This window comes from Sciurus vulgaris, assembly GCF_902686455.1.
Source record: "Sciurus vulgaris genome assembly, chromosome: 14".
Taxonomy (NCBI): Eukaryota; Metazoa; Chordata; class Mammalia; order Rodentia; family Sciuridae; genus Sciurus; species Sciurus vulgaris.
The window spans coordinates 62,905,247-62,917,451 of record NC_136475.1 but is presented as its reverse complement, the minus strand read 5'-3'; the positions used below and the strand labels follow the sequence as shown (position 1 = coordinate 62,917,451).

The window sequence follows — 12,205 nt, the reverse complement described above, 5'->3', positions numbered from 1 at the left end:
TGAAGTCCAGAAGTTTTCTGGAGGAGTTTTTTGAATCCTCTAAATAGAGAATCATGTCATCAGCAAATAGTGACAGCTTTAGTTTTTCTTTTCCTATTCATATCCCTTTAATTTCTTTGATCAGTCTAATCGTTCTGGCTAGTATTTCAAGGATGATGTTGAATAGAAGTGGCGAAAGAGGGCATCCCTGTCTAGTGCCAGTTTTTAAAGGGACTGCTTTCAGTTTTTCTCCATTAAAAATCATGTTGGCCGTGGGCTTAGCATAGCCTTTACAATGTTGAAGTATGTTCCTACTATCCCTATTTTTTCTAGCGTTTTGAGCATGAAGGGGTGTTGTATTTTGTCAAACGCTTTTTCTGCATCAATTGAAATAATCATATGATTCTTAACCTTAAGTCTATTGATGTGATGAATTACACTTATGGATTTCCAGATGTTGAACCAACCTTGCATCCCTGGTACAAACCCCACTTGATCATGGTGCACTATCTTCTTAATATGTTTTTGGATACAGTTTGCCAGGATTTTGTTACGAAGTTTTGTATCTATATTCATCAGAGATAGCAGTCTAAAATTTTCTTTCCTTGATGTGTCTTTGTCTGGTTTGGGTATGAGGGTGATACTAGCTTCATAGAATAAGTTTGGAAGGGTTCCCTCCTGTTCTATTTCCTGGAATACTTTGAGGAGTACTGAAATGAATTCTTCTTTGAAGGTCTTGTAGAACTCGGCTGAAAATCCATCTGGCCCTGGGCTTTTCTTGGATGGTAGGCTTTTGATGGCTTCTTCTCTTTCATTGCTTGCAGTTCATCTGTTAAGATTGTGTATGTCCTCCTGGTTCAGTTTGGGAGGATCATATGTCTCTAGAAATTTGTTGATGTCTTCAATATTTTGTTTTGTTGGAGTATAGATTTTCAAAATAGCTTCTTATTATGTTATGTATTTCAGTGGTGTCTGTCATGATATTTCCTTTTTCATCACGGATTTTAGTAATTTGAGTTTTCTCTCTCCTCTTTGTTAGCATGGCTACGGGTTTGTCTGTTTTGTTTACTTTTGCGAAGAACCAACTTTTTGTTTTGTCATGTTTTTGAGTTGTTTCCTTTGTTTCAATTTGATTGATTTCAGCTCTGATTTTAATTATTTACTGTCTTCTACTACTTTTGGTGTTGTTCTGTTCTTCTTTTTCTAGAGCTTTGTGCTGTGATGTTAGGTCATTTAGTTGTGACTTTTTATTTTTTTCTTGAATGCACTCTGTGCAATGAATATTCCTCTTAGTACTGTTTAATAGTGTCTCAGAGATTTTGATATGTTGTATCATCATTCTCATTTACTTCTAAGAATTTTTTTTATCTCCTCTCTGATGTTTTCTGTTCATTCAATAGCATATTATTTAGTCTCCAGGTGTTGGAGTAATTTGTTTTTATTTTATCATTGATTTCTAATTTCATCCATTATGATCTGATAGAACACAAGGTAGTACCTCTATTTTTTGGCGTTTACTAAGGGCTGCTTTGTGGCATAATATATGGTCTATTTTTGGGAAGGTTCCGTGTGCTGCTGAGAAGAAAGTGAATTCGCTTGTTGATGGATGGAATATTCTATATATGTCTTTAAAGTCTAAGTTATTGATTGTGTTATTGAGTTCTATGGTTTCTTTGTTTAGTTTTTGTTTGGAAGATCTATCCAGTGGTGACAGTTGTGTGTTAAAGTCACCCAGAATAATTGTGTTGTGGTCTATTTGATTCCTGGAATTGAAAAGGATTTGTTTGATGTACATGGATGCACTGTTGTTTGGGGCATATTTACAATTGTTATGTCTTTCTGATTTATGGTTCCCTTAAGCAGTGTGAAATATCCTTCTTTATCCCTTCTGACTAACTTTGACTTGAAGTCCACTTTATCTGAAATAAGGATGGAAATCCCCACTTTTTTACTGAGTGCATGTGCATGGTAGGTTTTTTCCCATCCTTTCACCTTTAGTCTGTGGATGTCTTTTTCTATGAGTTGAGTCTCTTGAAGGCAGCATATTGTTGGGTCTTTCTTTTTAATTCAGTCTGCCAGTCTATGTCTTTTGATTGATGAGTTTAGGCCATTAACATTCAGGGTTATTATTGAGATGTGATTTGTATTCCCAGTCATTTGGGCTTATTTTTGGTTTTTAACTAGACTTGGTTTCTTCTTTGAATGGTTTTTCCTTTAAGGTAGTTCCTCCCTTTGCTGACCTACATCATTGTTTTTCATTTCCTCCTCATGGAATATTTTGTTGAGAATATTCTGTAGCACAGGCTTTCTGTTTGTAAATTCTTTTAACTTTTGTTTATCATGGAAGGATTTTATTTCAACTTCAAATCTGAAGGTTAGTTTTGCTGGGTATAGGATTCTTGGTTGGCAACCATGTTGTTTCAGAGCTTGAAATATGTTGGTCCAGGCCCTTCTTGCTTTTAGAGTCTGGCCTGAGAAATCTGCTGATATCTGTATTGGTTTCCCCCTATGTGTAATCTGATGCTTTCCTCTCCCAGCCTTCAAAATCCTATCTTTATTTTGTATATTAGGCATTTTCATTATAATGTGCCTTGGTGTGGATCTGTTGTGATTTTATGCAATTGGTGTTCTGTAAGCCTCTTGTATTTGATTTTCCATTTCATTCTTCAGGTTTGGGGAATATTCTGATATTATTTCATTGAATAGGTTGTTCATTCCTTTGGTTTGTATCTCTGTGCCTTCCTCAATCCCAATAATTCTTAAATTTGGTCTTTTCATGATGTCCCATAGTTCTTGGAGGCTCTGTTTGTGATCTTTTACCATCTTCTCTGTTTGGTCAACTTTATTTTCAAGATTAAATATTTTGTCTTCATTGTCTGAGGTTCTGTCTTACAAGTGATCTAGTCTGTTGGTGATGCTTTCCATTGAGTTTTTTATTTGGTTTATTGTTTCCTTCATTTCAAGAATTCTTTTTTTGAAGAATCTCTATCTCTTTTTTGAAATGATCTTTTGCTTCCTGCAGTTGCTCTTTCAACTGCTTATTGGAGTCATCATTCATTGCCTGCATTTGCTCTTCTTATCTCATCCTTTGCTTCATGAATCATTTTAATTATGTATATTCTGAACTCCTTTTCTGGCATTTCTTCTACCATACTGTTTTTGGGTTCTATTATATAGAATCTAGGTTTGTTTGGATCATTTTCTTCCCTTGTTTTTTCATGTTGTTCGTGTATCTTCCCCTCTAGCAGTGCAGATCTGGGGTATTGCAGTTTCCCCCCATAGGCTTATAGTGACCCTATTGGCTTCCAAAACCTTTTCTTTAAGGGGGAGGTCAATATTAGCAGTGCCCAATACAGACAATATGCAACCCTAAACCAAACAGCCCCTATGAGGATGTTAACAATATTGTCATAATTAACAGAATTAGTTCAATTATTATCTACAGTATAACAAATAGATTTGCAATAAGGTCTGCAGTTTTTAATGGAAGACAAAGAGGATGGGGAGGGGTGCACAATGTAGCTATTAATGGGATAAGAAAAGAGTATATAGAAGTTCTAGATTGTAGAAAGACTTACAGTTTAATCAAAAGAAGTTGGTTGTTATCATGCAAAAAGGGAGAAAGAGACTCTGAGGTAACAGGAAAGCAAAAGGAAAATAAAGTGAGAAAAGTAAAGAAATAAAAATTAAAATTTTTCAATAAGGAGAAAAAAAAATCTACACTGTAACAGTCATATAGTATTCAAACTTCCCAGTCTTCAGTAGCCTGATGTATGAGAGGTACCTGACAATGAGCTTCCAGTCTCCAGCAGGCATCTCAGGATGAGATATGCCCCACCTAATGATGGGAGATATGGCTTCCAGGATTATCCAAGATGGCTGCTCTGGCTTCCAAATGTGTTGGCAAATGGGGAGCTGCAGCTCAGGGTGTGGGCATGGTCAGCTGGAGGTCCTGAAGGCCAGGTGTGGTTGGTCGAGCAGGGGTCCTGGAGGCAGGACGCAGTCCTCGGTCTGAGGGCCCTGGAGGCAAGGAGTGTTCTGTCAGGCAAAGGGGTCCTGGAGACAGGGCTTAGTCAGTCCGGCCAGGGGTCCTACAGGTCCTGGCTGTTGTCTCAAAATGGCGGCAGCCACGTGTAGCCAAACCTGCAGGTACAGTGACAGTGAGCTTCCAGGTAATAGCAGGCAGCTGGCGCTCCACTAGCGGTCTGCAGTCAGTCTGCTGGCTGCTGCTGGATGATTGGTAGGTGAACCTCGGGCAGTGGGTGATGGGTAGGTGAAAAGCAGGAAATGGAAAGGCAACAGGTTAGGCAAGCGGCAGATGGTAGGCACCAGACAGTGAGCAATCTGCCAGAAATTCTTAATTTATATGTGTGGCAAATTTATTTCTGGAAATTAAACTAAGTAATTTTTTATGTGACTTTTATTTAATATTTCCCCTCAGATATACTGGATTCAGTGGGGATTCTTAAAAAAAAAAAAAAAAAAAAAAAGGAAAGAAAAGAAAAGAAATAAGAATCCCCATATCCTCATTCTCAGTGCAAGGGAATCAAAACATGGCAGTTTGTAACCATTAAAGCAGTTTATAACCACTGACCTTAATAAGTTTAATAGGAAGAACTTATTATATGAAGTTGTCCTTGAAGGTACCAGATGTAGATTCATTTAATTCTAGACTCTACATCTTTAAGCAAGAGCACACCATGATTGGTTACTTTAGGCATACTGCCTTAAATTGAAATAATAGGAATTGCAAATCTCTCATTTCTGTAAGCTAGCAAAATATGTAGGAATTCCTCTTTGTCACAACACTCAGTTGAATAAAGAAGTAAGTATTTATTCAATACCTATTTTATTAGGCTTCAGAGATTTTTTTTCTGTAAATACCTCATAATGAATCTAAAAACTTGGCAGGAAATAGAAACAGAGAACAGATGAACTCTTATACACTGATTATGTCACCTTTTTGGCCTTTATGTTAAGTTAGAGTAACTGAATCCTTCGCTATCTTTAACACTTTCTGCTGTGGCCTATCTAATGTTTATGTTCCTTGAATTTAGCTTGTCTTTTTATTGAACCTAAGATTTAAATGACTGTGTTTCTATTAACCAAAATGGAATGTTTCTCTACTAAAAGTAGTAGTCAGCTCAACTCTACACTTAGGCTTTGTACATGTCTCTCTTTGTTTATTAACAATTGACATTACTTTCATAAGCATTAACTAAGTTGTCTGCAGAAGGCACATTTTGCTAGATAGATCTTGGCAATCTTTATATTTAATAGTGTAATATATCTTTATTGTTGTTTGTGAGTTTTGAAAGCAGTATATACAAATCAACCCAGAATAATTTAGGAGTAGTCTTGTGAGGCAGTGTTCAATCCCAGGGCTTTAAAGGCCCCAGCATACTGTTTACCAATCCCAAAGAAAAAATGGTGGAAGACCCAATGAAGAGGTTTTGGCCATTTTATTACTCACTCCTTGGCAGGGGTAAGTTGAGATACAATGGAGGGTGGCCCTGTGCCTTCAAGCTGGAGGGATATATAGGATAGTTTGCATGCCTACTGTACATGATACTCAGATATTTTTAGGAGTACATTCCTTTACTTTACAACCAAGGTCACTCTTCAGATTCTCTCCCAAGAGCTGGAGTTAAAGGGAGTGACCAGATCCCCATTTCCCTCCTTACCACATTCTTTTAAAGATCTTCTTATCTTACTGCAAATTCTCCAAGGCACCAATTAGTGTTCAACCCAGTGGGTAGAAAGGCATCAAGCAGCACCTTTGGGAAGTACTGGCATACAGGATTCATTTTCAAGTACCTGATTAGGTACATTATCTTAGGTAGGTAACTGATTTATGCTAACCAAAGACAGGTAGATAATTTCACCTGTAGGAGTATTTTCATTCTGGCCTTTGGAGCTCCATTTAGTGCTTTGGTTTCCTGTAGGCTTGGTAGGAGCTGGATTTAAAGTTCCCACGGGGAAGTGGAATGTAGCTCAGTGGCAGAGCACTTGCCTAGCACGTGCAAGGCCCTGGGTTGGATCCCATTCTACTATGTGGAATAATCACCCTTTCTCTTAGTCTTGAAGCCATTTTTTGGTTCTTAAAAAATTATAACTGCTCCATCATCCTCATATCCAGGGTTTTGTAATGCTTTGCTCTGTGAGGCCTACTCTTCATTACATAGAAAGCAAGGTTATTTACTGCTTTTATTTTTTACCTTTAGCAAGAAGGATCATATGTCATACATTTTAGAGTACTATATCAAAATAATTGTGTTTGACAGACAAGAAAGAACATACAAAAAGTTAACACCCAGAGATCCCACGGATGATGAGCTGAAGAGTTCCTCCAAGAGAGTCGGAGGCTGCTTCATGGCAGCGGGAATTTGGTCACTGTCACCACTGGCTGAGGTGTTTCAAGTCCCCTCTCCAAAATGTTGCTGCTGCTTTCCTGCTCCTGCTTCGTCCTTGTGTATTGGGTATTTGAGATGCAGATAACCTACCTTTCACATTTTAAGTCCCTGCACCATGAGGAGCCACATCTAGACCTGCTGGAGAGGGCTGTATCTAAGACCAACAGATCCTAAACTTTGAAACAGATTCAGTAACTCCAAGGAATTGTAGAGCTATCTCTTTTAGTGCAGGGATGGCTGGGAAAATGGGTATGCATGGATATTTGGGTACCAGAGGGCTGTATTGTGGCAGAGACTGATAGTTGTACTCAAAATTTATTGTCTTTTTTATTTTCACATAGAAAGGGAAACTTACTTTTTAGCTGGACATTTGGCCTCTCAGAATAAAAACTAAAATTCTAAAAACATTGTGTTTCAAATGTAGATTAATAATTTACAATACATCTTAAATAACTGAAAAATAGTCTGGGATGCAAAATACTCTTAACAATTGCTTCATTAAGAATAATCAGGAATCTGCCATGTCATTGCAACTTGCGTAGAAATAGTAACTGCCAACCACGTCTCAAAAATAAAGATTCAAGGACCGGGGTATAGCTGAGTGTCAGAACACTTGCCTAGCATGTGCAAGGCCCTGGGTTGGATACCTAGCACCATAAGGTAAAAAGAAAACAATCACATCTTGATTACTTATAGTGGGGGAGGGAGGGATGAGATGAGGAAGGAAATAGCAACATGGATAATTATAATGAGAGTAATATTGTAGCTCTCACTTTTCCAATATGGGTAAGAAAATATAAAAGAGCATTGAAAAGCCATTTTGGTGTCCCCAATACTATCTTCAGTTGAATCTCCTACTCCCAGAAAAGCTGTTATCCTCATGGTTGTGCTTTATTACCATGAAGGGTTGCAGATGAAAATCATCAAAAGAGAAATGCTCATTAGGCAATGTCTGGGAGAACCCAGGTACAGGTTTCCATTTGCTCTTTTGCACTGGAGCTGCAGGATGATGCCCTTAATCCTTATATCAACGATGTTTGGCAGTATGTATGAAGCATTGCCAACCTAGAAGCTTACCCAAGCCTTGGTGTCCAGAATTTTTATTGGGAGTCAGTCATGTAGATTGCAGTACCTGTGCGACTAAGCTTAGTTACTCAGATTTTAGTTTCTCCATCCTTTTGTCCTCTATCAGAGATAATACCGGCAAAGTGTGGCCCAGGGCCCCAGGTAAACCAAAATAGGTTTTTACCATCAGTCAAATTATTAACACTAACTTTGTGTTGTCACCCAAGACCTCAGGCATAGAAGAGGCAGTCTTATCAGTGAAGCCATTCAAGTGGCTCAGAGTCTCCCAACAGCCAGTTGAGCACTGGTTCTTTCTTCAGAATTTACAGGATCCGAGTACTCCATAGTTTGCTGAATTAACCTTTTGCTGAACAGGAACTTAGGAAAGCTCAGAACTAGATGGTTTGTGGGGAAATGCTAAGGAGTGTGCTGAGTGGATGCGGCTAGAGGCATGCCTATAAGTAAAAGAGGAAAGTACTAGAAATAGGAAACATTCCGTACTGGAGGGCATACATGTATAGGTAATTTCAAGAGTTTACTTAAACCAATTTGAATTCACAGGTGTTTGTTATTGAGTAGTTAAAATTCTTATACGGTTCAGGTCAAATGAACGGAAAAAGAACTAGGCTATTTTCCACATGCTTGTGGTAGGATATTTTTAAAGGCTGCTTATTTTTTCTGTAAGCCTCATAGCTTTACTGTAGACCTCTTATTCATACTAATTACCAAGGAAGGTTGGTGAATCCTGTGAAACTTGGTCATAACAGGACCAGTTGGTAAGTAGGTTGCCTATAACTATTTTGTGATCTCTTTCCCTAAGAAATTTTGCACATTTTCTTGCCTGGGAAGGTTGTTTTCTAAAAGTGACAAATTAAAAAGTTTAGATGGCAAAGATGCATCCAAGAGTTCGCTGGATTAGACAAAGGGGAGTGAAAGGAAGGAAGGGGAATGGGTTTAGGAAAGACAATAGAATGAATTGGACATAACTTTCCTCTGTTCATATATGAATACATGGCCTGTGAACTCCACATTATGTACAACCACAAGAATGGGATCCTAATTAGAATAAAGTTATGCTCCATGTATGTATAATATGTCAAAATATACTCTACTGTCATGTATATCTAAAAAGAATAAAAAATTTTAAAGATAAAAAAAATTAAAAAGATGCATCCAAGGAGCTCTGTAGCACTCATTCATAAAATGAATACAACTTTTAAATCATAATCATTATTGTCCCGAACCATGGAACTTTCTTAAGTAATAACAGGGAAATTTTATGTGACAGCCCAATGTCTAGAAGGTGGCTTACTCAGACATAATAAAAGGAGAATGTAGCTGAAGGTCTAGTAATATTTATTTCTGTTCTTATTCAGTTACTTATGTTTTTCTTGAGGTTTATCTTCTATTACTGTGTCCTCAGAGAAGAACTGAGATTTTGGATTCGGCTGTACTCTTCTCTCCTTGCTCCAGAATACCCTGTTTACAACTGAAAATGCCATCTTCAGATTGACCCTTGGTTTTTACTGTCCTGCTCTCTGTCCTGGGCTGTTAATCATGACAAATCTCTGACATAGACCTTTGACTTTGATACAAATGTTAATCCTTCAGCTCATACAGAAAACCCACTCTATTGTGTTAAAGAATCTAAATGTAAGGTAACTGAAATTATCATTTGAATAGTGGAATATATTTTTCCTCCTATTTTTTTGATCTCCCTTTATTTTCGTAGTTTCTAGCCATGTGGGTAGTATTTAAGTAGAACAGTTTGACATCTAAATTGAATTGGCATTTATACTGTGAGTCCTCAGATGAAACCTGGTATTCACAGTTAAAAGAATAAAAGCAAACCAACCTTTATACCTTCTTTCTGAAAAATCTAATTAGTCAAATACTTTGAACATCGAGTAAGGAGTCATTCTGATTTTTCAGAGAAATCTTAACTATCATCTTTAATTTCTCAGATGCTTTCACCTTATTGGTAAAATTACGTTCTTACCTATTTGGACTATATGAGTAAACTCTTAATACAGTCCTCAATATTTTCTTTTTTGCTATCTTTAACACCTCCTTTTTTTAGCCCTCTTAGTGAAGTCTGATAAGGCTTGCGATCCACTAGACTCTAATTAAAGATTAGGTCTGTGATTCACAGAAAGATAAAAAGAAACAGCTACAAGATGATATTAGTAAAATTAAAACTTCACTGTGAATTGAATAGACTTAAATAATCCATGTAGGCTGACAACAACAAGGTTTGCAGACATGTCCTAAGATGTCATACTCCTGAATGCGTTTTGCAGAAGATTCAAGCAGAGCCAATTTCTTAGATGTTAAAATTGAAGCACTTCCCACCCTCCGGCCACATATCCATTACTCTTATTGACTGTGTAACTTATTGTGTGATTTTTACCTATTCATTACATGTTTTTAAATCTCTCTTCACCATTAGATTGTAATTTCTATGCAAGATTTTTGGGTCTCTTTTGTGATTCTTTTCCAGGTCCTGGAATAGGTTTGGCACTTGCCAGGTATTTAGTGAGCATTGGTTAAGTGAATGAATCAATCATCCCTTATTAAAGGCCTTTTCCTACCTATATATATATATATATATTGTTATTTTTTAAATTTTTTAATGATTTTGTAATTTGAGGGTTTAAGTTTCTCTTGTTTTCCTTTTCCTTTCCCCTTTGCTTTTATTTTTTTGTCTAAATTCAGTTTTCCCTCCAAATATATTATTGTAGCAGGTCATCTCTTATCTTACCACTCACATTTCTTTTTAATTTATTTTTATTGTAAACAAATGTAAACATGTTGTTTCTGTTTGTACATGGAGTAACAGCATACCATTTGCATATTCATAAATTTACATAGAGTAATGATGTTTGATTCATTCCGTTATTTTTTTCCTTCCCCCCACCCCTCCCACCTCTCTTTTCCCTCTATACAGTCCCTCCTTCCTCCATTCTTGTCCCACTCCCACCCCCCATTAAGTGCATCCGCTTATCAGTGAGATCATTCCTCTTTTGGATTTTTGAGATTGGCTTATCTCACTTAACATGATATTCTCCAATTTCATCCATTTGCCTGCAAATGCCATAATTTTATTATTCTTTATAGCTGAGTAATAATCCATTGTATATATATATACCACAGTTTCTTTATCCATTCATCAATTGAAGGACATCTAGGTTGGTCCCATAGTCTGGCTATTGTGAATTGAGCCGCTGTGAACATTGATGTGGCTGTATCTCTGCAGTATGCTGATTTTAAGTCCTTTGGGTATAGGCCAAGGAGTGGGATAGCTGGGTCAAATGGTAGGTCCACTCCAAGTTTTCTAAGGAATCTCCACACTGCTTTCCAGAGTGGCTGCACTAATTTGCAGTCCCACCAGCAATGTATGAGTGTACCTTTTCCCCACATCCTCTCCAACACCTATTGTTGCTTGTGTTCTTGATAATCGCCATTCTAATTGGGGTGAGATGGAATCTTAGTGTAGTTTTGATTTGCATTTCTCTTATTACTAAAGATGGTGAACATTTTTTCATGTATCTGTTGATTGCTTATACATCTTCTTCTGTGAAGTGTCTGTTCATTTCCTTAGCCCATTTGTTGATTGGGTTATTTGTATTCTTGGTGTAGAGTTTTTTGAGTTCTTTATAGATTCTGGAAATTAGTGCTCTATCTGAAGTATGAGAGGCAAAGATATTCTCCCACTCTGTAGGCTCTCTCTTCGCATTGCTGATAGTTTCCTTTACTGAGAGAAAGCTATTTAGTTTGAATCTATCCCAGTTATTGATTCTTGTTTTTATTTCTTGTGCTATGGGAGTCCTGTTAAGGAAGTCTGATCCTAAGCCAACAAGGTGAAGATTTGGACCTACTTTTTCTTCTATAAGATGCAGGGTCTCTGGTCTGATTTCAAGGTCCTTGATCCATTTTGAGTTGATTTTTGTGCAGGGTGAGAGATAGGGGTTTAGTTTCATTCTGTTGCATATGGATTTCCAGTTTTCCCAGCACCATTTGTTGAAGAGGCTATCTTTTCTCCATTGCATATTTTTGGCACCTTTGTCTAGTATTAGAAAATTGTATTTATTTGGGTTTGTGTCCGTGTCCTCTATTCTGTCCCATTGATCTACCTGTCTATTTTGGTGCCAATACCATGCTGTTTTTGTTACTATTGCTTTGTAGTATAGTTGAAGTTCTGGTATTGCAATACCCCCTGTTTCATTCTTCCTGCTAAGGATTGCTTTAGCTATTCTGGGTTTCTTATTCTTCCAGATGAATTTCATGATTGCTTTCTCTATTTCTGTGAGGTACGTCATTGGGATTTTAATTGGAATTGCATTGAATCTGTATAGCACTTTTGGAAGTATGGCCATTTTGACAATATTAATTCTGCCTATCCAAGAACATGGGAGATCTTTCCATATTCTAAGGTCTTCCTTTATTTCTTTCTTCAGTGTTTTGTAGTTTTCATTGTAGAGATCTTTTACCTCTTTGGTTAGATTGATACCCAAGTATTTTATTTTTTTTGAGGCTATTGCAAATGGAGTTGTTTTCCTCATTTCCCTTTCAGCTGTTTCATCACTTGTGTATAAAAATGCTTTAGATTTATGCGTGTTGATTTGATAGCCTGCTATTTTGCTGAATTCATTGATGAGGTCTAGAAGTTTTCTGGAGGAGGTTTTTGGATCCTCTAAATATAGAATCATGTCATCTGCAAATCGTGACAGCTTAAGTTCCTCTTTTCC

General features: G+C 37.1%; 1 protein-coding gene across 1 annotated transcript in view; it reads left to right on the top strand.

The window, feature by feature from the left end:
* The window catches only part of PLEKHH2 (pleckstrin homology, MyTH4 and FERM domain containing H2), a 145,936-nt gene that overhangs the window by 45,624 nt on the left and 88,107 nt on the right, over positions 1 to 12,205 (top strand).